The 26072-nt window shown below is 39.0% G+C and overlaps 1 pseudogene; it reads left to right on the top strand.

Annotated features, from left to right (window-relative positions):
• Positions 1–8993: 8993 nt before the first annotated feature.
• LOC128854935 (protein disulfide-isomerase-like) lies at positions 8994–11928 on the top strand (annotated as a pseudogene).
• The last annotated feature ends 14144 nt before the right edge of the window (positions 11929–26072 follow it).

The following is a 26072-nucleotide window of genomic DNA, read 5'->3' as shown; positions in this document are numbered from 1 at the left end:
ATAAATTGCGGATTTTCATATTTCAAAATGTGAATTTTCTTCCGCTAGATCGCCAATTACGCCCTCTGTGCATCGGCCCCCTTCTTCTCAGCACCTTCAATTGCAGCATTAAGTCCTTTTCAGTGCACTTCCTTGAAGTAACTCAACAAATAATTGAACGAGGTAAATAAACAAACATAAAAATAATACCAATTTAGGAAAGAGGCAATCGCTCATTCGCAAGGAAGTATTTCATATCCAACTAAGGCCAAACAGCAACAACCACCAATCGTCAGCACACTTTTTCGCAGCATTCAACGCATTTCCTGTTCATTTAAGAGCAATCAATGTATGGAAGCATTAATGATTCCTTTTGCATGCTTGCTTGCCACATTGTGGCAACTCACAACTCGCAACTCACAAACAAATCATATTGCAGCCTGTTGCAAGCTGGCCGATATTGTGCGAGCATCGTGAAAAAATGAGGGAAAATCAAATAAACAAATAAACAAGCCAACGATTAAAGAGTAAACAAAAGGCAATCAAATTGAAGTGGATGTTGAGTAAAAAGTACAGGCAAATTGTCTGTGTGTGGTGGACGGGGGAAAAAAGAACAAATACGAAAATATGATTGTGTGCAATGAATATTCACATGCATATGCATAAATACGTAGGAGTGCACATACTTACATACATACATACATACATGGAGACAGAGTAAAAGTAGGCAGTCGCATGCAGCAAAACCGCATGCAAACATGCGCTGCAGCAAGTATGAAAGAAGAAGAAGAGCGGCTAGAATTCAGTAACAAAGCATCCGGCAATAGCAGATGTGACCAAATGGCGAATGACAAACAACAACAGCAATAAGCATTTCGTTCGTATTGTGGCAGTCAAAAAGTCGGCCGGTATGAGTATGTATGTATGTATGTGTGTATGTTATGTGTATGTATGCGTACTTGCAATGTCAGATGCAGTCAGCAAAATCGAATACCGCAAAAAAATATGAACGTGCGCTCATTCAGTTTAAATTTAGATTAAAATTATTTCAAATAACCTTTTTTTTTAATAAAATTAATTGCTTTTACAATTCTTGGCTGCGAAAAATTCTATGCATGGTACACCACCATTAATAATGGCCCATAACACCCATTACACTTTTTGACCCAACCCGTCGAAGTGGCATATTTCTTGAGCCTACCGTTAGATGAGTGAGACAATGCCGCCCGGTGACTACACCATATTGGCAGGGCTTAATACTGTGCTACAACAATAGGAAGCCATAGTTCTGGTACCCAAATTATGTTCTTAGAAACCCATTAACGAGCAAAATCCCACCTATCATCATCACGCATAGCACTACAGCTCGATGTTCGCCTTAGCTTCCTTCACAATCTTTCGCCACGTATCTCGGTCCATAGCCATACTACCGTAGTTGGGAGATCTTGTGTTTCTTAGATCATCTTCAACATTATCTTCTCCGCGATCGGAACTTTCGCTTTTCACCTAATTCAACATCGAATTTTCAGCTACTGAGCTACTGAGTTTCCAACTGCTGCTATACCCTACCTCGTGCGCAACTAAGTTATCGCTGTTTTTTTGATGAAAATACAACTTTATTCTAAAAAAATGGTTACAAGTGAATCATTGAAAGTATTGCCCACCGCTAGCTACTCCTTTTTCCCATATTTCTGGTAGATCTCATAAGTCGTCGCGGCAAAACTGTTCATCTTTTAAGGCAATCCCCGGATCAAGCCATTTTTTGATGCCTTCGTATGAATGGAACTGCTGATCAGCTAGACCATGTGCCATCGATCGGAACAGGTGATAATCGGACGGCGCAAATTTGGAGGATATGGCCGGTGGGGCAGGATTTCCCATTTCAGTGTTTCCAGGTAGGTTAAAAGGGTTTGTCAACGTGAGGCCGAAAGTTGTCATGCTGTAAAATCACTTTCTCGCCGTATTGCGACGGCTTCTCGCTATCAATCAATTGAATTCGATACCGTTCCCCAGTGACGGTTTCGCTTGGTTTTAGCAGTTCATGATAAATGACACCAACTTCTTTTTCTTCTTCTTAATTGGCGCTATAACCGCTTGCGCGATTTTGGCCGAGTTGAACAAAGCGCGCCAGTCGTTTCTTTCTCGTACTAACCGGCGCCGATTGGACATACCAAGTGAAGCCAAGTCCTTCTCCGCCTGATTTTCCAACGCAGAGTAGGCCTTCCTCTTCCTCTACTACCACCAGCTGGTACCGCATCAAATACTTTCAGAGCAGGAGCGTTTGTATCCACTAGGACTTCATAACCCAGCCAGCGTAGTCTGTGGATCTTCATTCGCTGCGCTATGTCTATGTCGTCGTAAAGCTCATACAGCTTATCGCTCCATCGCCGCGATATTCGCCGCTACCATCGCGTAAAGGTCCAGAAATCTTACGCAGAATCTTTCTCTCAAACATTCCAAGCGTCGCCTCATCGGATGTTGTCATCGTCCAAGTTTCTGCGCCATACGTTAGAACGGGCATGATGAGAGCTTTGTAGAGTGTTAGTTTTGTTCGTCGAGAGAGGACTTTACTGCTCAGTTGCCTACTTAGTCCAAAGTAGCACTTGTTGGCAAGAGAGATTCTACATTGGATTTCGAAGCTGACATTGTTATCGGTGTTAATGCTGGTTCTTAAATAAACGAAGTCGTTTACAAGCTCGAAATCATAACTGCCAATAGTGACGTGATATGATACGATGATATCAATATCATCGGCATACGCCAAAAATTGTACGCTCTTATAAAATATTGTGCCTAAGCGATTAAGTTCTGCGGCTCGTACGATGCTCTCCAACATCAGGTTAAAGAAGTCACACGACAGCGAGTCACCCTGTCTGAAACCTCGTTTGGTATCAAACGGCTCGGAGAGGTCCTTACCAATTGTGACGGCGCTGCTGGTGTTGAGCAATGTCATCTTGCATAAGCGTATTAGTTTTGCGGTAGTACCATATTCAGACATCGCGGCATACAGATAACTCCTTTTCGTACTGTCGAATGCAGCTTTGAAGTCGACGAAAAGATGGTGTGTGTCGATTCTCCTTTCATGGGCCTTTTCCAAGATTTGGCGTATTGTGAATATTTGGTCGATGGTAGACTTTCCAGGTCTGAAGCCACACTGATAAGGTCCAATCAGTTGGTTGACGGTGGGCTTCAGCCTTTCACACAATACGCTCGCTAGAACCTTATAGGCGATATTTTGAAGACTAATCCCGCGGTAATTGGCACAGATTTCAGGATCGCCCTTCTTATGGATTTGGCAGGGCACATTTAAATTCCAATCGGCAGGCATGCTTTCATCCAACCATATTTTGCATAGGAGCTGATGCATGCACCTTACCAGCTCCTCGCCGCCATGTTTGAATAGCTCAGCCGGCAGTCCGTCGGCGCCCGTGGAGTTGTTATTCTTTAGCCGCGTTATCGCTATTCTCACCTCGTCATGGTCAATTCCGTCGTCAACGATTGGGGTATCGGGATCTTCACATTCTCTGTGACATGCGCAGCTGTCTCTGTTTAACAGGTTCGAGAAGTGTTCCCTCCATAATTTAAGATTTCTCTGTACGTCAGTCACCAGTTCGCCGTCTTTGTTCTTAAAGGAAAACGCACCGGACTTAAAACCTCCTGTAAGCCGGCGAACTTTCTGGTAGAATTTTCGGGCGTTGTTCCTATCGGCTAGCATCTCAAGCTTCTCGCACTCACGTATTTCGGCCTCTCGATTCTTCTTTCAGATAGTACGTCTCTCTTCCTTTTTCAGCTCTCTGTAGCGATCCCACATGGCTCGCGTTGCGCCCGATCGCAGCATGGCTCTGTAGGCGGAATCCTTTCTTTCTGCGGCAGCATGACATTGCTCGTCCCACCAACTGTTTTTTCGGGCTCGCCGGAATCCGATTTTTTCTTCGGCGGCGACACCACCAAATACATGGCATAACCTTCGCAGCGTGAATATTCGGCAGAGGAGCGACGTGTAAGCATAACCGTGCAGTCCCCATGACTTTTTTTCTTTGGATTGCTGTAGGAAATCCATTTTTCATCACCCGTCACGATGCGATGAAAAAAACCCTTCTCCCTTCCTTTATTGCCGCTGGAGCCGTTGTTCACAGGCGAAAAAAGTAAAAACGACGTTCTACAACCCTTGGTTTTAACTCATAAGGAACCCAAGTCTCCTGTTTCTGAAGCATTCCCAAAGCATGTAAACGCTTGGAAATGGTTTGGCGGATAGCTCCTAACACTGAAGCAAGCTCTTCTTGCGTTTGACATGGATCCGCATTGAGCAATGCCTCCAATTAAGCGTCTTCGAAGGTTTTTGACCTTTATTCACGCGGGCGGTCGTCAACATTAAAATCACCGTCTTTGAAGCGACGAAACCAATCTTGGCACGTTGTTTCACTTAAAGCAGCAACTCCATGAACTTTTTGCAGCTCTCAATGTGCTTCAGTCGCCGTTTTTTTCGAATGAAAGAGGAAAATCTACACTTCCCGCAAGTGACGATTATTCGGCACAAAATCAGACATTTCCACAAAACCAAAAGTATACGATACCAAAACAAAATCACTAATGTGTCAAAGCAGTTTGTTTACCGTATGCCTAAGCTTGGTTTATGATGTTTGGGTTATGTTAGAATCAACTAGCACACACTGCTGGCGGCATCTATTGACAAACAGCGGGAACTTAGTTGCGCACCTACCAGTATTTGTTTATTTTATTTATATTCATTTACTAAATACTAAGACTCTTACATTCAATCTCATTTATGAAATATAAAATAGAATTTTCCAAACGAAAACCGCTAAAGCTGCAAGTGTATGAAGTACCAGGACTCCATATTTTAATTACTTTTTTCTCTTACCTAATGAGCGACATACTAAAAATGGGTGGGTATGCCCATGGTTCCCGAGCATCTTCATTTAACAGGACGGCCAATATTCGTTACATCATTAGTATTTTAATAAGAAATAATAATAAATGAAATGAGTTGAAATGGCTTTGAAACAGTCTCTGAGAATTTATTTTTAATTCTAAACAAACTTTCAATACTACAACGTTTTTCAATTAAGGGGTGATCCCTCGTAAGTAGTCTCACATAAACTAATTTGTTTGTCTCGCCAGACAAGCATACATTTATTTACATGTGCATACGCCTCTATATATTTGTACTTATATACATATGTACATATGTGCACGTGTCTATATTTAGCTCCTAGACGCACCTAATTGTATTGACAATAAAGTTATGATGTTTTTAATTAAATACCATTAACATATAAATTGGGGACACATACATAACTTCTCAGCCGACGACTGAAGGAAGAGTGCACGCCGACGGTGAAAAAACCCCGACACCAACTAAAAATACCCACCTCAGTGAGGAAGCGTCGCATAGGCAAAATGTCAATAAATTATAAATAAGACGGAAAATTGTCAAAAAAATCGTGAGAAAACTCAAGAAATTGGGAAAAGTTTTCTCGGTTCCGTAGCAAGGCGAAATGCGCTACATATACACATACATACGCATGTGTATAAGTGCATATGTATGTAGGTGCACACACATGTTATATTTATTTATTGTTTTTGTTTTTGCTTCTCGTGTAAAGTCGCCAAGAATTCATGTCAAGTGATTTATGCGTTGAAAATTGCGCTACAAATTAGAAACAAAATAGAAAAAAAAAATATTAAAAAGAGATATATTACGGATGTGTCGACAAGCAAATGAAAGCGGGATAAAAGAAGACGAAAGTGAAGTTTAAACGAAAGTGAAATTTAAGCGAAAGTGCAAATTACCAAAATCTGCAGCGGCGAAGAAATTGAAAAATGGAATTGAGTGTGTCCGGCTGACAGTAAATAGCCGGACCAAAAGTTGCTATGCAATGTCCTTAATCAACGAGCACTGGATGCACTTTGTCAGTGTGACTTCAGGCTTTGCAAATCTACCAGCGATTTTGTCAGCCTTTTTATACTGATCACAGTTTCAGATTTTTGGTGAGGTTCCCTTAGAAACTTCTGTAGACCTATGCTTAAACTAGTTCTGATGCTTGAGCTGACACCACTTCTTATAATTATTCAGCCACCAACCAAGCGTATCCGGTTGAATATTACTAGGGAAGGCTGCGGTAGAAGAAAAGTAATGGAGTCTAAAAACATAGAATTGCTGAGTCTCCTGCTCTTACTTATCCAGATAAACTGAGATGATATCACGAAAGTCATCAAATTCGAAAAGAAGTTCAGAATTAAACTGGACGATAAAGTACCTGTAGATTGAAGTAGACCAGCATTTCAAAGGAAACTCCAGGAGTGTACCCTGCATTGGAATGTATGTATAGCTGCAAAACCAAGCGTTCTGTGCTGATGGGTACTTTTCCAAGCATCATCCAAGCAAAGATGCATACCATCTGTCTGTGAGCAAAGATAAACTTAGACAGGTATATCCAGTATGAGCGAATTGTCATTCTGAGCGACAGTTAGGACGAACACAAGGCTCTATCATCCTGTGAGATTAAGTCCTCACTGGTTCTTGAGTGTATCGAGAAACTCAATCCACTAAAAACGTACAATCGCATCCAGCTATGTTACGGTGTAACTAGGAACACAGGGGTGTAACTAGGAACGAAGTAGCGGACACATTGGCGAGAGAAGCTCCGTCCTAGCCATTAATATGACCTGCGCCCGTCCCTGCTATGGGGCATCATTCTATGAAGAAGAAGCTTAGGAGTGAAGAGCTAAGACTAAAGAAGTTAGGTTAGCTGTCACCAAACTATGGGATTATACTAGGTAAAATGGGTAAAAACTGGGAAGAGGAGGTTTAAAAAACGCATAACCCCTCCCAAGGCCAAACTGGAAGTGTTCACTTGCATTCTTGTAGGCCATTACTCATTGCGCAGTCTTCTACACAGGATTGTGATGTTGTCCACTGATACTTGTCGTTTCTGCGACCAATACGAGGAGGCTTCAATGCATCCTCTCCTTGAATGCAGCGCAATAGCGTAGAGTAGGTGGCGACATCTCGGCAAACGGCCGTCAGAAGAAAGGCAGTCCAGCCCAGCTCTATCTTGAGTTTAATAAGAGAACGGGATATAGATGAGGTACTGCGCTGGGTAAAATAACCATGACTTATCCGAGCCATTTAAGTCCAAACCGTATTCCGGGTTAAGATTGCGACCTCTTGAACTTGATCTTAGAGAAGATGGTTTGAGTTGCAGATCTTAGTTCCTCAGACACTGGTGTATACGTTTAGTACTATAGGCCTCAAAATCTTCTTCTTTAAATCAGTGCATGAAACTACTATTACTGAAGAGTCACTTTAACGAAAATATTGAATATTTTTGGGACTTTTTTTTGGCTGCAGTGAAGTAAAAGGTTTGGCGTATATCTGACTATATACATAAGTATGTACCCTAAGGCTCCAAGTTGGAACAAGGGTCGGTTGTAGGCCAAAACTTTCACTTCACACCAGCTCAGGTTCATGGAGCGGATTTCCAGTTCTAGAAGGCGATTCCAGGTATAGGCTGGTCCTCGTTTGCTGAATGTTGCTCCATGAGTCCGCATATGAGATAACTTTCGGCCAGAATATTTTCAAGATGCTCCTCAGGCACCGATGCATGAAGACTTACAGTGCGTTATTGTCAGTTGTTGAAACACTCCAGGTTTCGCGTTGATCAGCAAATAGCGTTTCACATTTGAATTGAAGATTTTCTATTACGCGCGTTTCAAAATTTAGATTTGCTTGATTTGAAAGTCTTAAAGGCTTTATTCTTCCGATTTTTTTCAATTTAACAATTTTGTGTGGAACTTTGGTGGTTTATTTCGCAACTCGACTCGTTTTAATGGGACACAGTTGGATTCCGCAAACGAGAGTTTCCGACAAAAAATCGCAAATCTTTTCGAAGAACCTTTCTCGATGATACTTTTTCCACAATTCCTCTTCAAATGGATAATGGTTGATGATTCTCTTGCACAAAAAAAAAATGTTTGAAAACTGCAGTGCCTGTATTTTGAAATGTCCGACAATTATGGTGAATACCGCCAATTTTAATGATCATAAGAACGACTTGCTTTATCATAAAACCTTCAGATTAGTTACATTACATACTTGCACCAACAGCAAAGATACACCTTTTCAATCGGTCATTTCATTGCTTTTTGAACGTCTTATCCAGTTAGCCGTTGATTTTACGCTCTTCACCAGCCTCTTACTGCTCACTCCCGGTTGAGTGCGGCATTTGATGGTGAAGTGCGAAACATAAATCGATTATAGCGAATTAGCGGTCACTAAGGTGCAACACGTTGAATACCGTAAGTTTACATGTGCATGCATGCTTTGGCGACCATACGTCATACGACCAATACATACACACATACATACATATAATATCACCACATCGGCACATAGTTGCATAGCACAACTCATACGCCTTCACACTGCATGCCTTTAGCGGATTAAAAGGCAGGTGGTGGTGATGCGTGGCAGTGACTTGCGATAAATTTCCGGGGCAACACCAATAAATCAACAGCCATACAATTGCTGAGATTAAGTGTGGTGTGTCGATGTGATGCAACCGCCAGCTCAAGTACGCCAAAGAGGATGTTGTTGTATGCATACATACATACGTACATATGTATGTATGTCATATTGCATGCGCACAAATCCATTTTGCTCTTTATGTATATTAAATGTTTAACTAAACACTTTTGAGGGCTTTTCATTGTTATTATTATTGTATTTTGCTGCTTGTCCGTTATGACGCCATTTGTGAAGCGCTGCTCGCTCGTGTCGCATTTTGTTCGAATATGAGATGATCCGGATAATTTATAGCAAATTCACGTGCGGCCACTATTTATAGCACTCACTATGGCCAAATGAGACTTAATGCGTGTATGTGTTAGTGTTATTGTTATTAGGCCAAATGAGATACAACTACCCCACTGACGTACCCTATATTTTAAGGCTTTGCATTTTGGGGTTTTTTGCTCCATCATTTCTAGAAATGCCCGGCATTGCCGTTAAGGTGGTGTAGTCTTTTTCTGCTTAGTGCAGGATATTTACAAAAAATGCGTTCTGAATTTTCGGTGTCCATCACCAGGTGATGATCTCAGAAAGATCTGTTTTGCTTAAGTGCTATCTCAGGTTACAGTGGTCTTCTTATTCGGTGTCTGCAGCAACGAAGAGCTTTTCGCGCAATATGAAACTAAAGACAGACAGTTCTGTATTGCTCTTCAAGTCTTCTGACGAGAGAAAGTCGGTTTTCGTAGGCGAATTCAACGTTGAAAATCTGAAAAAGTTCATGCAGGTCCAATCTCTGCCTTTGGTTCTGGAATTTAACCATAAATTGGCTTCGAAGATCTTCGGCGGATCAATCATTTAAAAAATGAGTCAATGAGTCGATATTTATCTGAGTTGACAGCTGATAAAAGAAATGACTACTCTCTTTGGAAATGCACAAAATATTTAAAAACACCAAACTGTCACGTTCCGCCAGTAAAAAATGCAAATGACACCTGGGCGAGAAGTGATAAAGATAAAGCTATAACATTTACAAATCATCTATCCAACACCTTTCAACCGAACGAGAGCCAATCCGATGACTTATATCCCTCCTTAGATCAAGAAACAACTCTAATCCTACGTATAACTGTGAGCGAACTGAAAAGAAAAATCAAGCAGCTAAAAGACAAAAAGGCACCTGGATTTGATTTAATCACAGCGGAAGTATTAAAGCAACTACCCAACAAAAGTCTAGTAAAATTAGCCAATCTATTCAATTCGTCGATCCGACTTCAGTATGTTCCAAGCCTGTGGAAAGTTGCAGAGATGATTATGATTGCCAAACCAGGAAAGGATCCACATATTGTTTCTTCACACCGCCCAATCTCCTTGTTGCCATAAATTTCAAAACTACTAGAAAAGCTCATTTCAAATCGCTTAAAACCAATAATTGAATTTCGCAATCTGATAACTTCACACCAGTTTGGATTCCGCTGTAAGCACTCCACCAAATATCAGGTGCACAGAATTGCAGCTGAAATAGAAAAATCGTTGGGAGAGAAAAACATATGCTCAGCAGGCTTCCTGGACGTAGCGCAAGCATTTCACAAGGTTTGGCATGAAGGCCTTATCAACAAATTGAACTCATGCCTGCCACTTCAATACAGTGTATTTATGAAATCGTACAATATATAACTGAACGGTATTTTCGCGTAAAACAAGGGAATGAGTATTCCAAATAGCAGAAAATAAACTATGGCGTGCCGCAAGGAAGTATCCTTGGACCCCTTCTTTACCTTATATATACGAAAGATATACCAATACCTCCAAGCACTATGATCGCCACCTTTGCTGACGACACAGCAATCCTCGCAACAGGAAAAACCGCCGAAGTAGCTGCAACTAAACTTCAAATCGCTATAGACGCAGTAGAAAAATGGACGAAAATTTGGCGAATAAAATTAAATAGTAACAGATCAATTCATGTGAACTTTACCAATAAAAAAGTAAACCATCACCCAATAATGCTACTAGGCGCTCCAATTCCATACGCAAATACTGCCAAATATCTTGGTATAACCCTCGATGCTAAGCTACGTTGGAAGGAGGATATAAATATAAAACGAAGCGAAATTAATTTGGAAATATTAAAAATGAACTGGCTCATTGGACGGAATTCAAAACTCTCCATATATAACAAAATAATGATATACAATCAAATTATCAAACCCGTGTGGTCTTAAGGCGCTCAAATTTGGGGCTGTGCTAGGCAAAATAATATTAACATAATTCAACGATTTCAAAATAAAATTATCAAAAATATTGTCAACGCACCTTGGTACGTTCGCAATGCAGATATTCATCGTGACCTCTGCATTCCTACGGTCGCTGAAGTTATTAAAATACAAGCAGAAGCCCACTCTATGAGGCTCCAGAGGCACATTAACGAGGAAGCCAGCAAACTTCTCAATACCGCAGGCCTAACCCGACGACTCCAGCGAAAAAAACCATATGATCTTATCGGTAGTTAATGTAAAGAAGAGATTTTAAAATTCTTTTCATAAAAACCCCACAAAATTGTTAGAATCATACTGCTTGTTGGTTTCCCTTAAACTAGTTGTAGTGTCAACAAACATTGTATACCTATATATAGTTAAGTGTCTGTAATAAAAAACAAAAAAAAAAAAAAAATTCTTTGTTTCGACGGAAGCTGGCTATATTGAGAAAGATGTCGAACCATTGAAAGACACTGCCTAGGATTACCGCGTAGATATTTTGTTTGTTACCATTTCTTCAGATGAGGAAGAACAGCAAGGTATATTTTTTACTCTTTGCCATGTCCAAGGATGAAGAACCAACTATTTGTTTGATACGCTATTCCGCCAGAAGCGGACATGGCCAAATACAAACCAGAATCTAACGGCATGTCTGCTAGCACCATTAAGGAATTCCTTTAGAAATCATGGATCGCAGATTGAAACAAAATTTGTTATCACAAGAAGTGCCCGAAGACTGGGAGAGGAACCCTGTTAAAGTTCTGGTGGCTACTAACTTTGATGAAGTTGCTTTTAAGAAGAGCAAATTCGATGCTCCATGCCGTGGTCACAGCAAATAGTTGGCTCCAATTTACGACCTATTAAGTGAGAAATTCAAGGACAATGAAAGAATTGTGGTTGCCAAAATCGATGCCACTGCCAATGAATTGGAGCACACTAAAATCTCGTCATTCCCCACCATCAAATTATACCCCAAGGGTGATAACAAAGTAATCGACTATAATTTGGACATACCTTTACATGAATTCGTGAACTTCCTAGAAGCCGGCGGTGATGTTGCACAGACCGGTGAATCGGAAGAAGAGATTGAAGAGAAATCCGAAGAACACCCGAAGGATGAATTGTAAATATTTACATTAATTTAAATTTAAAGTTATACGAGAAGCAATGAGATAACATTCAAATTACCACCATTGAAACAAAACACTTTAATAGATTTTTTGTCAAAACAAAAATGCCACGGAACATTCTGATTTTTGTGCAAATGATTTTCCTTCCTTCAAAATTTTTGTATTTGCTATAATTTTTTGTAATTATGGTTACAATCATTGAATGTAGTTAGTATTTTTTTACTTAAAAAGAAAGACAAAAACAAACTGGTTCCACAATTACCTATGTATGTGATATGAGATGATAAACCTTTGTACAAATTGAGACGTAACGAGGTTATAGTCGTTGAGAGTCTGTAAGTTCACATAAGCCTTAAATAAAAGATTTAGATCTTTTTTTACATATTAAAGTCACTAATTAAAAGTCTTAAGGCTACTCTGCTGAGCGAAAGTACAGTCAGTTACATAAGAGCGTGGTCACTGTTATAAGCGTTTTTCAGTAAGAGCGGTTCAACTTTTTTTTTGAATAAAACACAAACGGTTTGACTTTTTTAACTAATTTTTTTTTATTAGCGAGTCTGAACATATATTATACATTTAAGTATGCAACTCGATTTCTTTTGCATGACCACCGCGTGCACGTTTAACGAAGTCCAATCGTTGAACCCAATTTTCGACCACTCTTTTGCATAAATCGGCCGAAATTCCAGCAATTTCGCGTTCAATATTGGCTCTGAGCTCACAAATCGTCGCCGGCTTGTTACTGTAGACCAATGACTTCACATAACCTCAAAGAAAATAGTCTAGAGGCGTCAAATCACACGAGCGCGGCGGCCATTCGACCGGTCCAATCAATCAATTGTAGCGTGTGCTGTGTGGCTTGTGGCACCGTCCTGTTGAAACCACATGTCGTCTTAGTCCATACCATTCAATTGCGGCCAAAAATAATCGTTTATAATGTCGCGGTATCGATTTCCATTCACAGTAACGTGGCGATCGTTCTCGTTAATGAAAAAATATGGGCCAATTACGCCGCCGGCATGTAAACCGCACCAAACAGTCACTCTTTGTGGGTACATTGGTTTTTCGGCAATCTCTCTTGGATTATCTTTCGCCCAAATGCGGAAATTCTGCTTATTGACGAATCCACTGAGGTGAAAATGTGCGTCCTCACTGAAGATGAAGTGCGCGATATGCATTTTGATTTGAACGCCTGTTTTCATAATAAGTCTGAATAACTTTAACGCGTTGCTCAAGTGTGTAGCGTTCCATGATGAAATGTATACTAATAAAGTTTACAAATGACAAGCAAAAAATAAAAAATATTGCGTCGTTCGGCCTCCCTATCGGAAAAAAGTTGAAGCGCATCTATTGAAAAACGCCATATAATAACAAGAATTGATTTATCGAAAATTCGCAAATTTATTGATAATTGGGTCGTCAATACTCAATGCAAATACCTCAGTACCAAGTCCAATCTCCTGTATTGTCAATTATGGCCTGGCACCGTCGGGCATACTTTCCACTAGTTTTTCTGCACATTCTACCGGAAAAGACCTCCAAATTTTCCGAATTTGTCGAGAAAGTTGATCTAATTACATGGCTTGCGTCTGCGAAGCTGCGTTTTCATCAGAGCCCTCACATTTTCTATGGGACTTGTATCCGGTGACTGAGACGGCCAATCTAAAGTGACAACTCCGCTTTGCACTCCACTCAACGTGTTTTGCACTCAACATTGGTTTTTACAAAGTATTGCGACATTTCAGTTTATTGGCAAGCAAGTGCCTGCGAATTGATACGTAAGATATGTGAACACATTTTGCTTTAAATTTCACAGCAGTTCCGCATAAAGTCAAAGTTCGATCTTTCGAGAACAACGCGAGAATCTTTTTTTCTTCTTTTTTTGAGACTTTGCTTGCACTTCCGCGATCAGGAAAAGCATCAACGTTACCGATCTTTTTATAGCGATTTATTCACTTGTTAACGAACTGCTTCTACTTTCCCATATATTTCGCAGGAGTAGTTTGCGTTAATTTGGGTCCTTTTTCATGCAAACATAGAAAAATTGCCTCAAAGCGAGAGGCGTAAACAGCACTCATTTCGCAAAACCTCTCAATTGAAGACTAAATTTGGCAGACAGCAGAATTTTTACAAAGAGCATGAAGGACTGAGGTGCCCTCTATGCCATAGAAAAAGAAACAGGACACTCTGATTTTTTATTTACGTGTAATAGTGACCACGCTCTTATGTAACAGAAATTCCTCTGTCCGGCGTTAGGAATTATTTCGCTTTTCGCTCACAGCTTGTCACTTGTCGCCAGTGTTCAACGAATTCTTTCTCCTTCCACATTCTGAAAGCTGCACTAATGTGACCTTCTGTAAGTCCGCAGAAAAACTCAGCACCGATTCATGATCAGATTCATGTTCGTCCCTTTTTAGCAAGTTGATTAGCCATTTCATTATCTTCATGCCTAGGAACCCAACCTAATAATACTATGTTTAAGTTGCATAACATATTAAGAAGAACAATAACAGCCAACCATTTACTACTTTTGAGGTAATCAACTATTGGAAAGTGCGTAAATGTGGGTTCCTCTAATTTTCCTATGGAGATATTCTCTCACACATTTCTCGGTGGTTGTTCTCGTCTAGTGGTTAGGGCCCTACGCTGTGCATGTATGTTTGTATATATACCTGTATACATGAATGGGCTGGTGAAATGTTAATTGGCACACCAACAATGACAAGGAGCTGATCATTAGGGCGTTGTTGACCAATAGATTGGATCGAGAAAGGTGTTGAAACCTTTTGGTTTATGAATTTAGCAAAATAGTTCGAAGGCGAGCTTTCAATAAATTTGAGAGTACTCCAGTTTGGTGAAAAAAAGGATAAAAAGGGGGGCCCAATAGGGTTTGCTTTTTGAACCACATATAATATTTTTTTGAGAATGGTAACACAAATGACATGCCAAAGGTGTTCATAATTTATTTAAGGGTTTGACACTTACGAAATGGGACGCTATACGCTTGAACAAAATTGGGAAATATTGAAAACCTATTTCCAAAGTGGTGAGTCTTCTTCTTCTTTCTGATTTTCACATCGCTGGCTACATTAATGAGCAAAATTGTAGGATTTGGGGCTCAGAAAATCCACACGCTACTGTAGAGAAGCAAATGCATCCACAACGAGTCACTGTTTGGTGCGGGTTTTGGTCTGGCGGCATCATCGGGCCATTTTTTTTCGAAAATGAGCGAGGAGCCGCGGTTACAGTAAATGGCGAGCGTTACCGTGACATGCTAAACGAGTTTTTGTTTCCAAAATTTGAAGAGGATGACATGGACGACATTTGGTTTCAACAGGAAGGTGCAACTTGTCACACTGCCAAAGTTACACTCGAACTTTTAGCTACCGTTTTTGAATTCCGATTTCAATTGGCCGCCTCGGAGCTGTGATTTAAGCCCGCTGGACTATTTTTTGTAGGGATCCGTTAAGGACAAGTACTATGCGAACCATCCAGAGACAATTGATGCTTTAAAACACGAAATCGAAGTTGCCATTCATTAAATTGGAGCCCAAACAATCAAAAATGTCCTTAAAAATTGGGACGATCGAATGGCCTACTGTAAAGCCAGTCGTGGCAGTCATTTGAACGATGTTATTTTCATTCATAAATGACAATGCTCAATCTTCAAAATAAAAAATGCGTTTGAAAAAATATTGATTAGTTTTTTTTTTTTATAGCCGATTCAAAAAGCAAATTTTACATGGCCCACCCTATATTAGGGTGGCACAAGTGTGGGTAGCTACCCCAACTATGTGAAAACGGTATCGGAGTTTAAAAGGATATCCGAACGAAATGTAGAACTCCTTAAGAGTGGAATAATGAAATATTGCTTATAAAAATCTGGTATCAAATAACCAAGTTATAATAAAATAAAAAAAAAAATGGTGGCTTTAGAAGGATAAAAAAAATGTATGGAGCCGAAATTCTCTTAACCTGATACTTAAATGCAGGGCTGGGCTTATACAATTTTTATTTTTTTCGCATGGCGGCTGACCAGCTCTACACCATTTCGAAGTGTACTTCAGAAAGCGTCAAATATATTTTATAGACCGTTAAATGTATTTCAGAAATCGTAAAATGTCCTTTAGAAAACGAAAATTACCATTCGTTGTAAGTAGGATACAATTTGTAAAAAATTTTGATAATCTGTGAAAACCACGATAAATCTGTGAATCGTATATAAAATTTATTTCCCCACTTAAATGAAAAATAATAATGTAAAAAATACAAAGAAGGAAAGAGATTAGCAGGTGCCGCATATAAACTATAACTGCTGTAATAGTATGACAGTTAAACTGTCCGCGCCTTGAATTACCTACCTTGGGTTAGAAAAACGATTAGTTGCCCTATTCGCTGGTTAAGTTATTGGTGAAACAGTGGCCACCTATGCCACCAGTGGGAAACAACTAAACCACTACATATATATCTATACAAATCGGCATTGCACACACTGACACTCACACACACTCACATACAAACTCAGCACGCATTGATATTCAAATTCCGTATATACTCGTAGTGTGAAAAAGTGATTCTTCGTGACAGGTCAATATGACGTGGTGGCTGACCGAGCTCAGGTTTGTTGTTGTTCTACGTCGAACGTATGGACGCATATTTTTCAATCAATAAACAAACGAGCAAATGTGACGAACGGCAGCACATTTACGAACTAACAAATCAAATGAAATATACACAAGAATAGCAAGGAAATCCCACAACAACATTCGAAAAAAAACACCACAACAAAAACTGATAAATGCAAAACCAAAATAAAACACCCTCTATGACCAAAAAAACTATAAATGAATAACTAAACGAGTGCAACGACTGCATGGCGCTACACAAAGCGCTGATCGAAAGGAGTGCGGGATGGAGAAGGCAAAAACAAAAAAACAAAACAAAAGCAATGCGCCACACGGTGCTTTGACGAATGGGGTGATTGCACGCTTAGTTGCACACAAATTTAAATGCATTGCATAGCCAATGAATATGAATGATGCACATTGACTGAATGAATGACTAAATGAAACAATGACTGCCTGACAGACGAAGCCTACGCCGCGGCGATGTAAGCAATGGCTGTTATGACATTTTATGTCAAGCCAACAACTCTATCACCTTTCATAAATACGCCTATGTCTGTGTGTGTGATGCCGCTTATGCCACTCAAAATAAATATTTATACATTTTGTGGCATTTTTAATTACGAGCGACACATGAACATGTCACAAACCTAACCAAGCGCGAGCAGCCGAGTTAGAGATCGCAAAACCCGCTAATCAATTGGCCGTGACTAAAGTGGGAATCGTACGTGTGTGTGCCATGTGACACATAATGTTTATCCAGGGGGAAAACAACAACAAAACAGAAAAATACCCACACACTTGTAATTGGTCTTGTTGTTATTTTAGTAGTTGTTGTAGGCTTATTGTCTTATGCCCATAAATTCGGCGTCTTTATTTTACCTATACCTGCTTAAAGGCTTAAATGGAAGCATTTTTATGCGCCTTTTATGGCCCATTAAAAACACTCAAAATTTTGATTTGTATTAAGAAGAAAATACTAAAAATTCAAAAAGTACTAATAACTCACTTGAGACTTCTTACTGCATTTGTTCTCTATATCGAGGACAGCAGTTGCTTAGGTGTGCAAGCGCATTCTAGAAAACTGCAGATTTTATTTATTTTATTTAAACATTCGAGAGAATTTATCGGCACCATGGAATTAGTCCACTTTTATGTTATTTAACCATTTCCTCTCTGACTAAAATTCTTGATCCACTTGACCCACTCACACCTTATTTGATGCAGACACCAGTTTTTTATAAAGTGTTCTATATTTCGTAATATTTGAAAATGAAAAAAAAGAGTACAAAACAGTATTTTATTTATTTTGCTTTATTTCACTTCTCAATTTAGAATACAAAAAAAAGTGTCCACTCATTTCATTGATAAACCGATCTCAAATTTTACCAAATCCGCCGTCCAAGAGTGTGGAAAATAATAAGTGCATAATAATAAGCAAAAAATTACAACGGTTGTTGTTGCCCAAGAAACAACTATTGCAAAAATCAGATAATCTCAGTGCAGAAATTCGCTCTTTTCACTCTACACTTGAAGCCGAAGATGCAGCTCTCTACGCTAACTCTTGAGATAAAAAATCTCAAAAGTATTGTTGCTAATTCTGGCAATATTCTCGCTAGTGCAAATACAAATAAACCGGTAAATCATGCAAGCACTTCGGTCTCTCCTTTCTACAATATATTCGATACCCGCCTGCTGAAAATGAGAACAATGCGCTGAACTCTGCTGCTACATCTAAGCCTGCGTCGCAAATCTCTGCTATGTATGATCCAGCTGTCGCCAAAGAAAAGAAAGCTAAGTTAGCATCAAAGTCGGCTGTTGTTACTAAAACTGCCCATGCAAAAGTAACCTTGGCTTCTTTTGGTGCCCCATCTCAGGTCTCTACGACAGCTGTTTCTAATGCAGTAAGCGAATCTATGCCTGGGAAGCAACAGACATTATAGTGCGAAACGGTAGCAAGAAGTAGTCAAAAGAAATTGAACAAACTCACTGTGATCCAATAAAAATAATGAGCCCCGTGGCAAGATTATAAACACGCTAATAAAAATACAATATAAATAAAAATATGCCTATCGAACAAGATATACGACCATGTTCAACTGTACGGCATTCTTGCGGAAGAACAAAAAGGATGCGTCCGAACATCAAAAGGGTGTAAAGAACAGCTAATTATAGACCAAGTACTTCTGGGGTAGGTGAAAAAACAAAATCGAAACCTGTATGCGGCATACATGGACTGGCAAAAAGCTTACGCTTCTGACCCACACTCTTGGCTAATAGCTGTGCTGCGGTTATATGGGGTTAATGAAACAATAACATCATTCTTACAAAAGATAATGAAAAATTGGAGAACTAGAATTAAGCTTCCAGACTCTCTCCGTTCATGCTACACCAAAGAAATCGCCATCCGCAGCGGCATTTTTCAAGGCAATTCGCTTAGCCCTCTCTGATGCTGGAAAGTTATTAACCAACCTTCCCTTTTAGGTAAATGACCTTAAGTTATATGATGGCAAAGAAAAACAATTGGAAAAATTGATAGAATGCGAAATTAACTTCTCTAAAGATATCCGAATGCCCAGATGATTTGAGAAATGCCGAAAAATAAAAATTGAAAAGAGGTAAGTTATAAATGTTGAATCGATTGCAGATGACAACATCACAGCGAACATTAAATGAAAAAAAGGTCAAGTTTATAAGTACCTTGGTATATTACAAAACAACAATGTTGAAACAATAAAAATGAGGAAAAAGCCTATAGCCGAGTACAAAAGACGCCTTCACGTACTTTGCAAAACAAACCTGAATGCCAATAACCAGATCAGAGCTATCAACTCTGCACTTCATCATGCAGTCAGTGCAGCTGATGACAAATTTACAACTCTCAGCATGAGGCCCGAGTTTAACAGCAGGAACACTTCAACAAAAATGGTCAAAGTTGAACAATGTTCACGAATGCCCATACATGGCGTGTATTAAAACGAACTGAAAAGTCTGCATTTCGACGCGAAACTGTCGTACTTGTGGATAATCAATAAAGGAATTTTCGCGGAAACAGAAAGTGCTATATTTGCTATGCAAGATGGCGAAGTACCCACGTAAAATTATGTAAAGTACGTCATCAGAGAGTCCCGTGCTCCGGTAGGCATACCTCGTAGATGTGGCGACCACGGCGAAACTCTAAACCATGTTCTAGCTGGGTGTACTTTATTAACAAACTCTTTCTACCTTAAAAGGCACAACGATGTTCCAGAACCAGTGCATGAAGATGACAACATGCTTTCTTATTATTATAGAGCAATCTTTACGAATGCCACTAGAACTCATAATAGGACTCACATATTTGCGGTAAATAAAAATGAGAACACTGCGTTTGTCATAGACATTGGCGTCCCATTGAACAAAAATATTCATGAAACGTACACAGAGAAAATCAGCAAACACTCCGAGAAAGGTAGCGGCTCTGCTGAATTCTTGCCACATCATAAGAAATTTCCTTCAGTAAATTAGTATATACTTATTGTTACAATATACAAAAATACCAGTCTAACGGTTAGACGCGATAGAAGTGAAACCTTCCGTAAAACAAACTGAGAGAGAATGAGACGAAAGCAGCATTAGGAGCGGGATAATTATAGGTTCATTATAATATTGCTATAAAGTTCATATTTTATTTTCTTCATTTTATTATTATTCATCCTCAATGTTTTCAATTTCAACAAATGATACTTATGATAGCTTAACTATGATACAAATGCTTTGGTTTCGATGTTGTCAACATATCTTTGAAATACCGCGTCAATTGTTGCTTTTGATCGTGTTTCAATGTTGTATTGAGAAAGTCAATTAAAGGAACCGCTGTGTCCAATGCAAAATTTACGTTAAAATCGCCACTTAAAATCATTGGAACTTTATCGTAATCTTTTCTAAGTATCCGCGATACATCCGGTGCATACTTTATTAAATTTTCGTGAATGAATTCCGTGATGCTATTTATTGATTGATTCGGTGAAATATAAATTGCCACAATTAAAACTGTTTTTCCATTGCTCAATCTGGTTTCGCATGCACATATTTCTCCCACTTTAGAGAGCTGAAAGGACAGTGATTCTAGTTGCTATGCATTCAGATCTATCTGTGGAGTTAGAATACGAACACCATCATATTGATTGTGGTATATTGCAACACCGCCTGCAATTGCGGTAAATATTTAAAAATGAAAATATTTGCGAATATAAAAATACGGACGCAATACAGCACACGCGGTTGCTATTATGAGCGTCGTAACGCGTATATTACACAAACGTACTAACATACACACAAACATTCGTAGGACGCTTGGTCTAAGCAAGTATTAGGTAGTGTAGTTTAGGTATACATAATGCCTTCTCGCTCACCGTGGCTCCGTAATACGCAGGTGCGCACACATACGTACTAGCACACATACAAACATACATTCGTATGACGCTTGAACTAAACACCGAAGTAAGTAATAGGCAGTGTAGTATACATACTACAATACTCACTATACTAGCGTGGCTCAGCAGTACGCAGCCACACACATATACGTATATCAACATATAACGCTTCGTAGTGTCGCTTTTTCGTTTCATTGAGTCTCAAATCACTCCCAACGAGTCTAAAGAAGTTTTCACTTAAAAAAAATTAAGTAATAAAATAAAATAAAAAAAAGTTATATAGAAAATAAAATTCGTACCATAAAACGTGAAGTTTCAAATTTTGTACAACATTTTCTAATATTTCATCAAAAGTTTCACTTTTTTAACCAGAATTCTTAGAATTTCTAGAATATTTTTGTCGGTCTGCAATCTTATAACCCCTTGAATTTCAGTATAAAAAAGTTGAAGTTTCAGGCAATTTTTTTTATTGACTGCCCCAGATTTTTTCTTTCGCAGGAAAGAAATTTCGAGCATTAGTTATATGAAGAAAATGCACAAGACCGCCAAAAAAAAATTGTGAAAAAGCAAAGCGATTTTCAAAAGACTTCAATGCAATATAAATGTGCTTATTTGACATTTATATAACAATTCTGATCAAAGAGTTCGAAATTTTGGTGCAAATTTTTTGAATTCTTGTTTTGAATTGGCACCAAGTCTGAAGATGGGATTTATGTAGGAGAATGAACAGTATTTTGTTGCAAAAAATGTTCTATTGAAAAAGAAACAAATAAATCACCTATACTAATCAAAAAGTCCTTATGCCGTAGTTATTTAAGGCAGTATATATTTAAAAGTATACGCAAGGTGGCGCAAAATTATTCATCCACTCTTGTTTTTGAATCAAATTTTTACAAAATAAGAAAATAAAATGATTTTGAGTTATGGAAATTTTTATCTTGACTTTCACGCGAGTTATGTAAAAGCCTTTGTTAATTACAGAGCTAATGTTATTAATAAGACATTAATAGAATAGTGATGTCAAACAAATGTTAAACAATGTAAACGATGTTAAATATTAGGAAGTTAAATGTTAACCCATTTTCTATCGGTAATAGATTCCGTGTAGATAATTGCGTGAAATTTTGTATGGTTGGTATTAAAGGACTCCTGATCGCCTTTACAAATTTTCAGACCGATAGGTCTTCCGGATGCACCAGGACAGACTGTTGCGAAAACGCAACGCTGGTTGAAACGCTGTGATCTTATTCATAGAAATTATATAACTTACGCAGAGTTGTAGTTGGGTATTTTTTTGAATTCTCTTTATTAATATAGTTGTATTTTGTTAAGTTTACAATATAATAGTTTTGCAGTATTTAAAAAAAAACATAATTTTTTCTTATTTCCTAAATCTGTATGGTATTCATCAAAACATTTTGGATGTAATCTCAAATTACATTTTTTACATTCATAAACAGTTTGTGAGTGACACATAGCACATCTTTTACGTTTGTTGCCTGGAGGTTTCCATACGACATGATCACGAACATTTATGCGAGGTAAATGGACTAGTCTCTCTGCTTCTTCGGTGTCTGATGAATCACTTATTTCATCAGAAACTTCTTCACAATATAAAAGTAAAAATTCTGCAATTTCAGTTTTAAAAGAAATTTGAGACATATGGCGAGTTCCTTCTGCTTTACAAATCAGGCAATGAATTTTCCATGCGTTAACAGTGGTACTATTGACTGAATTAGCCCATAACGGCCACCACCACTTTTTTCCACGAATACCAACGCGATAATTAGCTCCGGCATTACCATGTACGTCTACCCCTCCCATGTGTTGATTGTAGTCATGAATAAGTCAAGGTTGTTCAACAGATACTTTTTTCTTCTCGGCTTTGCACCAACGTTGTGAGACAGCTAGTGGGTCGACAGACTTGAAATTAGAAATGACTGTTACTTCTGCATTATCTTGCCAACGAGCAACAAATAATTTATTTTTTATCTCAGAGCAGTAGTCGTATTGGTGTTTTTTCAGTTTTTTTCCAGTGCTTAGCAATTTCTCTGCACCTCTAAGACGATTTGATCTTACAGTTCCTGTTGCTCTGAAACGTTTTTCACTCAACAAACAAAACAAGTAGTATGACGAAAAAAAATTATCAAAATATATGGCATGGTTATCTGCATTTCGAACGTTTTCTAACAATGATAAAACAACAGAAGCGCCTAAGCCTAATCTTATAATCATAATTATAAAGTCAAAAGTTCAAATTACAATATAAAATATAACACTGTAGCCACAAAGGTTCAAAGTTGCTGTTGCGAAAACGCAACGGCGGTAGAAAATTGGTTAAGAACTGTTAATGGAAAAACAATGTTGGGGAACCTAAATTAAACAGTTCTAGTAACTAACAACAAATAAATAAATAGTAAAAAGGAATGTTGGATGGAAAAATATCAACTGCACTTTTAGATTGCGTGATACTTTTTGTTTAACTGTTCATAAAATGCAGCTTTGTTGTGGGTAATAAGCAATTTATTTTCGAATGTACAGATGACTCTTAAGCTGACGTTGAAGCTTAAAGTCGTGTTTTCTGAAAACTACTCCCTGCTTCAATTTAAATATATAATTCGCGCTCCATTGCTCGTCTGTTTGAATACTACAGCTGTTCGCAAGTGTGAAATACGATTAACGCACGACGTCATCTGCAAAAATTACAAATCTCCCGATAGGCTGATTAATTGTACACTAACATCGAATACTGCATTTGAATTATTATCTTTTTCATGTTGCTGTTCAGGCGAAATTCTCTTCTCTCCTCGTTAGGGTAGACAATTAAACTCGAAGGCAACTTCAGGTGGCAAATAGCTTTCCAATGTGATGAGTAAATGCAAATTAGCCTAACGAAGTGCTTTTCAAGGTCTAAGCGGAATCATTGCCAAAGGGGTAAGAAACTCGTTTGGCTGCGAAGAAACCATGTTCTGTAAAATTTGTTTTTCTTTTTTAAATCCTTCTGCGATCTCTTATTCCTCTATCGTGGCGCTTTGCCCAAATGCTGCAATATGTTTTGCATTTTATGTACCGTTTGTTGCACTTTATGGCTGCCACACGTAATTCTTGAATAATTTTTGCTTTCATGCTACACACTTTTGGCCGCATGAGACGTGCAACACGCGCACCCAATCAGTTGCAATTTTACGATAATCTTGCCATATTTTGTGTGGTCATAAATAAGTGTGCGTGTGTAATAATGCGAGGGTATGCGAACAAGTGAGCTGGCATCGCTATGTGAAAGGGATTTGAACACTTTAATTACAGTGAAACTAAAATCAAAACTGGAAATATCGTTGTGAGTTGTAGCGATAATTACACAGTACAACCAATTTAGAATTTTTATCGGAGCAGAAGAGCGAGTATTTCTGCCAATTACGAGTAAAATGCCTTTAGCGAGTTATTTTGTGTATTCGGGTTGGCTCATCGAAAGGTTTTGATAGAGATTATTTTTATTCAAAAAGAGGAAGAGCTGTGAAGTATTGAACACTCTGTAGATTGACTGGATTCAAATTCCCCGTAAATAATTTCAAAATTTATGTTTTGATTATTTTATTGTACAATAGTTAACAAAATTACATCTTATATTGCTCACCGATGCAACAAGCTCTGGAAAGACTTGATTCAAATTTAGCGTTATTAGAATGTCTCCCTAAACGAGTTTACCAATGAATTACCCAGGGAAGTTGTCTGATTGTGTCTTTCTGTTGATGTCACGCAGCTTCGAAAAGAATTTGAGCAAATTTGAAACCAGAAAGATTTGTATGTCACTCCATTGTAATGAACGTCGCTGGCATTGCTAGCCGGATTTTTTTTTATAAAAAACCTCCAATTACTTCTAAGGACTGGAGTTCCCTCCAAACAGTGGTTCCAACAAATGCTGTTCTAATGGGCTAACGTCAAACCCCACCGAAACTGGTATTGTTCTTTTTACTAGAAGGAGGAAGCTTGATGAACTCGTTCTGCCTAAGCTAAAGGGAGTCACAATCCAGCTATCCAAAGAAATCAAATATCTTGGAGTAATCCTCGATAGCGAACTTCTTTGGAAGTCACACGTTGAAACAAAGACATCCAAAGCACTGACAGCCTTCTGGCAGTGCAAAGGTGTCTTTGGGAATACGTGGGGTCTGTCTCCTAGCAAGATCCTATGGATCTACATGGCTATGATAAGACCTATTAGCACCTATGCAGCAGTGGTCTGGATGAGTAGACTCTCTCTAGTGGGAGTCAGGAGGACGATATCGAGACTACAACGCACTTTGGCCTTCTATTGCACCGGAGCTTTTTCGACTACTTTAGGCCCGGCATTAGAAGCGCTGATTTGCCGTCCACCACTTGATGCTTTCATCCAATGAGAGGCCTTTAAGGCCATCTGCAGTCTGAAACACAATGGGGACTGGTGCGGCGCCTGTCTGGCATTGGAGAACAGAGAAGGAATGACATCGATCCAACGATTCTCTCTATGCCCCTTGACTCCATGTCATCAAAAGTTGTCCTTGACCAGAGAAACAGTGTGGTGCTGCCAGAGGCTCAGTTGTGGCCAAACCCTGAAAATGAGCCCGGCAAACAAAGTTTTCACATTTTCACGGATGGCTCCTGGATCGAGCACGGCTCCGGCTCTTGGTCTACGTGGAATCCAGCAGGACAAAACTACACTTTGCTCTTGGAATGCATGCATCTGTGTTTCAAGCGGAGGTGTGTGCTGTTCAAGAAGCCATGGACTTTGTTGTGAAAAACCGATGGAGAGGCAGATCTATATGTGTCTACAGCGACAGTCAAGCAGCGCTCATAGCCTTAGACAGCCCCCCAACCACATCAGGGGTAGTCGAGTCCTCTAAATCCAGGCTGAACTATGTCGATAGGCATAATATGTAGTCTGATGCTTAAATGGGCCCCAGGACACGTGGGTAACGATATATCTGACTTCTTACCGAGGATGGGCTCTGAGACTAAAAACATGCCACAGAAATATTTGTTAGGCGATGCTTTCCATTTCAATTCAACCGGGCTATTCGGGTCATGTTCTTCGATTTCGTTGTAACTCAAATATGTTGCTCTCTAGCAAAATAATGAAACACGTATTTTTTTGTTCGCCC

The sequence above is a fragment of the Anastrepha ludens genome, chromosome 2, assembly GCF_028408465.1.
Source record: "Anastrepha ludens isolate Willacy chromosome 2, idAnaLude1.1, whole genome shotgun sequence".
Classification (NCBI taxonomy): Eukaryota; Metazoa; Arthropoda; class Insecta; order Diptera; family Tephritidae; genus Anastrepha; species Anastrepha ludens.
The sequence above is the reverse complement of the archived record's forward strand: the minus strand, read 5'-3'. Positions and strand labels throughout refer to the sequence as shown.